This window comes from Elephas maximus, chromosome 19, assembly GCF_024166365.1.
Source record: "Elephas maximus indicus isolate mEleMax1 chromosome 19, mEleMax1 primary haplotype, whole genome shotgun sequence".
NCBI lineage: Eukaryota > Metazoa > Chordata > Mammalia > Proboscidea > Elephantidae > Elephas > Elephas maximus.
In genome coordinates, this window is record NC_064837.1 from 61,982,629 (window position 1) to 61,988,169 (window position 5,541).

Consider the following 5,541-nt stretch of genomic DNA (forward strand, 5'->3'; position numbering starts at 1 on the left):
CAATTTCACGTCTCTGCAGTAATGCGTGTAACATTTATATCATCTTACAACGATGTTTCTGAGTATATTTAGCATGTATTATTTCCTCCACAAAGTAGTATATTTCCTGACCTACTAACTCATGTTTAGCATCTACTGTTTTCCAAAATGCCTGCCAATAATAACTGCATCATAAATAATCGCTGACTATATGTGTGAATAAAATTGCCTTTTAAAATATTTCACTGACCAACTCCCTTCTTTTAAAAAAAATTCAGAGAGCTTAAACCTCTCTACTAGCTTTCTTGGACAGAAGGTTAAGTCTTTTGCATCCTCCCCCTAACTTTTTCTGTAGACATTTCCCCGTACTCCCACCACAGCCCTGTGTTCCTGCCAATCTGAACATCTGTCTCTTCCTCAAAGAGAAGATGCTCCCCTATAACTTTGAAGTGTTTTCCTGTCTTTTCCATTTGGGAACTTGAATTTATCCTTTAAAACATAGGGCAAATGTCACTTCCTCTGTGATATCTTATTTCATTTCCCAGAGTCACCCTCCCATTAATTCTTAAGTGACACTTTTTTAACTATCTTTACTGTTCCGCCTATCACACTGTGAATGTGGTATGGGGATTATTTGTTTGGCACCCACCACATATATACATACAATGAGTATTTATATATTTGTTTAGAGACTAACAAAAGACAATTCTGGGCTTGAATCTTTTTTTTAACCACTTCTGGTTTTTGATCTTGGGTGAATTCCTTGCCTTTCTAAAACTTCATTTTTTTCATCTCTAATAGGGATGATAACCCATTGCCCGTTACCGTCGAGTTGATTCTGACTTATGGCAACTTGACAGGACAGTGTAGAACTGGGGCATAGGGTTTCCCAGGGGCTGTTGGTGGGTTCAAACTGCTGACCCTTTGATTAGCAGCTGAACGCTTAACCACTGCGCCAGCCCCCAGTAGGGGTGGTAGTATTTTCACAATAGGATTGTGATGAAGGTTATTTAAGATACTTCATGGAAACAGTTGGCACAGAATCTGGAAGACATTGGAAGAAGAAAAATGAGGAGGAAGAAAAGGAGGAAAAAAAATGATAAAGACGTCCTCACCAAAAGTGAATGGAGAAACTAGGATTAAAAAAAAAAAAAAAAAATCCAGCTAATCAAATGGCAGTTCTTATTAGGAGCCCTTACAAGATTGTATTGTGTGGGAAGGAAAAAGAAATAGTGATGGTAATGAGACATTTTCATGTTCCGTCATCCATTCTTACGTATTTTTAGTAACAGATATTCAAAAAGATAAGGTCATTTTTATTTGCTGTCGAGTCAATTCTGACTCATAGTGACCTTATAGAACAGAGTAGAACTGCCTCATAGGGTTTTTAAGGCTGTAAATCTTTAAGGAAGCGGACTGCCATATCTTTCTCCCGCGGAGCTGCTGGATGAGTTCAAGACATTGAACTTTAGGTTAGAAGCTAAGTGCTTAACTACAGTGCCACCAGGGCTTAAAAGACAAAGAATAAAAGGGGTTAAATGTAAATCAGTTATTAGGTGGGAGAAGTGTAAGTGACTTTTCCCTCTTTTCAAAAATTTTAATTAAAAGAAAAAACATTTAAAAATATTGCTCTGTAAGGTGTGCTTCATTGGACAGCGTGCCCCCAGTGAAGGCAAGACATCAAAGAAGCGTTGCTAAGACATGGTTAAGAGTGGGAAAAGCTTAAAGTAGCTCCATATGGGATGATGTTTTTAGATTGCCACTCTACATTGTCACAGCCATTATGGGCATGCTGCAGAGAAAAAGGGAGGTATGGGGCTTTCCAGGAGTCAACTTTCATTCACCAAAAAAAGTAGACTCAATTGTTACACCTACATCAAAGCCATTAAAAACAAAAAAGAGGACTCAGAGCAAATTTTACCTGGGATTATTAAGGGGAATTTGGTGTAAAGGTTGGGAGCAGGGTGCAGGGCTCATACCACAGAAGAGTAAAGGGGAACGAGAAGGTTCCTCTTTAAACTTTGGACTCTTCGTTATCTCCAAATAAGAGGGGTGTAGTCAAATATGGGCTAGGAGTTTCCAGCTGTAGCTACAGGTACGTTCTTTGATCTCAGGTTTCCTTTTGCTACTAATTAGGAAAAAAAAAGGACCCTGAGGAGCTCTGGCTTCAGCATATATACTAAAATTGGAATGATACAGGGAAGATTAACATGGCCCCTGTGCAAGGAAGACATGCAAATTTGTGAAGCATTCCATATTTTTTGAGGAGGGGAGAGTGTTGACACATCACAGGGTTGGCAACCAATGTCACAAAACAATATATGTATTAATTGTTTAATGAGAAACTAATTTGCTCTGTAACAAAGATTGCGGGGATGACGTAGGACCAGGCAGTGTTTCGTTCTGCTGTACATAAGGTTGCTATAAGTCGAAATCGACTCGACAGCACCTAACTACAACAACGACAAATGCGCTCTGTAAACCTTCATCTAAAGCACAATAATAATAGTAATAATAAGACCTGGGGATGAGGGGGCACTATAAATCCCACAAACAGCCACTTCCATACTTGCGTATTTGTTGTCACCATGTAAACCATTTTTATTTCTCAGAAGATTCTGAGGAGAGGACATTATCCACAAGTATACATACACACATGTATGCATATGCACACACTTATATGTATGTGTGCATGTGTGTATTTTTATACAAGATGAATGGGAATTTCTCCCATATCCTCTCTACTGTGCCAGTTCTGTAATGAACAAGTATGAGTACGGTGATGATTCCAAAAAATAAATATCATGAAGTCATTTTGATGTCATAGGAACTGAAGAATGGAAAAAATGATTGAGGGATAGTGATTTAAAGAATCCCTTAGGGGAGGCGGAGCCAAGATGGCGGACTAGGCAGACGCTACCTCGGATCCCTCTTACAACAAAGACACGGAAAAACAAGTGAATCGATCACATACATAACAATCTACGAACCCTGAACAACAAACACAGATTTAGAGACGGAGAACAAACTAATACGGGGAAGCAGCGATTGTTTCCAGAGCCTGGAGCCAGCATACCAGTCAGGTACGGCACAAGCACAGAGACCTGCTCCACCCCCCTGAACTAACCCCGGGAGGGGGACTAGCCGGTTCCACGGGCGGCGTGGGACGCAGCCGTTAGGAGAAGTCCCCGGGAGGCAGTGACTGATCTTGGAGCAGAAAGAGCAGCACCCGAGCCGGGGAACCGTCCCACAGGGATTTGGACTGCACGCAGGTACGCCATAAACACGGAGAGTTGCTCCACCCCCTGAACTAACCCCGGGAAGGTGACCATCCGGGTCGCGCGGGCGGCGTGGGACGCAGCCGGTAGGAGAAGTCCCCGGGAGGCAGCGACTGGTATTGGAGCGGGGAGAACAGCGTTCCAGCCGGGACACTCGGTCGCGGCACAAGCACGGGGAGCTACTCCACCCATCTGAACTAACCCCGGGAGGGGGCCCACCTGGTTCACGGGGGCGGCACGGCCACGCGGCTGGAGGGACGAGAAGTCCCCGGGAGGCAGCGACTGATTTTGGAGTCGAGAGTGCACCGTCCCAGTAGGGGAGCCTTGACGCTGGGCGTGGGGCAGGAAGCGGAGGATCTGACCGTGACTCCAGCGGGCCAGACCCCCCGGGGGCAATCTCCACACAGACAGCACACATAGGCGACGCGCCCGCGGGAATCTCAGATATAATAGTCTTTCCAAGCAAGACAAGCAACTCTGGCTATATTCTGAAGTGCTACTCTCCTATCTCTCTGTTCCCTCCCCCACCCTCCCCAGGCGGCTTCATTAACATCTGAATAGCCTGAGCCAGAGGGAGAACTCTGATAGGGATCTGACTGCAGTTTTTTTTTTTAGCGGATTTTCTGGAAAAACTAGTTTCCCAGTGATGGCTCGGAGACAACAATCCATATCAAACCACTTAAAGAAGCAGACCGTGACAGCTTCTCCAACTCCCCAAACAAAAGAATCAAAATCTTTCCCAAATGAAGATACAATTTTGGAATTATCAGATACAGAATATAAAAAACTAATTTACAGAATGCTTAATGATATCACAAATGAAATTAGGATATCTGCAGAAAAAGCCAAGGAACACACTGATAAAACTGTTGAAGAACTCAAAAAGATTATTCAAGAACATACTGGAAAAATTAATAAGTTGCAAGAATCCATAGAGAGACAACATGTAGAAATCCAAAAGATTAACAATAAAATAACAGAATTAGACAACACACTAGGAAGTCAGAGGAGCAGACTCGAGCAATTAGAATGCAGACTGGGACATCTGGAGGACCAGGGAATCAACACCAACATAGCTGAAAAAAAATCAGATAAAAGAATTAAAAAAAATGAAGAAACCCTAAGAATTATGTGGGACTCTATCAAGAAGGATAACCTGCGGGTGATTGGAGTCCCAGAACAGGGAGGGGGGACAGAAAACACAGAGAAAATAGTTGAAGAACTTCTGACAGAAAACTTCCCTGACATCATGAAAGACGAAAGGATATCTATCCAAGATGCTCATCGAACCCCATTTAAGATTGATCCAAAAAGAAAAACACCAAGACATATTATCATCAAACTCACCAAAACCAAAGATAAACAGAAAATTTTAAAAGCAGCCAGGGAGAAAAGAAAGGTTTCCTTCAAGGGAGAATCAATAAGAATATGTTCTGACTACTCAGCAGAAACCATGCAGGCAAGAAGGGAATGGGACGACATATACAGAACACTGAAGGAGAAGAACTGCCAACCAAGGATCATATATCCAGCAAAACTCTCTCTGAAATATGAAGGCGAAATTAAGATATTTACAGACAAACACAAGTTTAGAGAATTTGCAAAAACCAAACCAAAGCTACAAGAAATACTAAAGGATATTGTTTGGTCAGAGAACCAATAATATCAGATATCAGCACAACACAAGGTCACAAAACAGAACGTCCTGATATCAACTCAAATAGGGAAATCACAAAAACAAACAAATTAAGATTAATTAAAAAAAAATACACATAACAGGGAATCATGGAAGTCAATAGGTAAAAGATCACAATAATCAAAAAGAGGGACTAAATACAGGAGGCATTGAACTGCCATATGGAGAGTGATACAAGGCGATATAGAACAATACAAGTTAGGTTTTTACTTAGAAAAATAGGGGTATATAATGAGGTAACCACAAAAAGGTATAACAACTCTATAACTCAAGACAAAAACCAAGAAAAACGTAACGACTCAACTAACATAAAGTCAAACACTATGAAAGTGAGGATCTCACAATTTACTAAGAAAAACGCCTCAGCACAAAAAAGTATGTGGAAAAATGAAATTGTCAACAACACACATAAAAAGGCATCAAAATGACAGCACTAAAAACTTATTTATCTATAATTACCCTGAATGTAAATGGACTAAATGCACCAATAAAGAGACAGAGAGTCACAGACTGGATAAAGAAACACGATCCATCTATATGCTGCCTACAAGAGACACACCTTAGACTTAGAGACACAAACAAACTAAA

At 41.3% G+C, this 5,541-nt stretch overlaps 1 non-coding gene across 1 annotated transcript; it reads left to right on the plus strand.

Moving 5' to 3' along the window:
- Positions 1-2,135: 2,135 nt before the first annotated feature.
- Positions 2,136-2,241, plus strand: LOC126063318 (U6 spliceosomal RNA). Its single transcript, XR_007514264.1, has one exon. It is a non-coding gene; the product is annotated as a U6 spliceosomal RNA (small nuclear RNA).
- Positions 2,242-5,541: the final 3,300 nt, after the last annotated feature.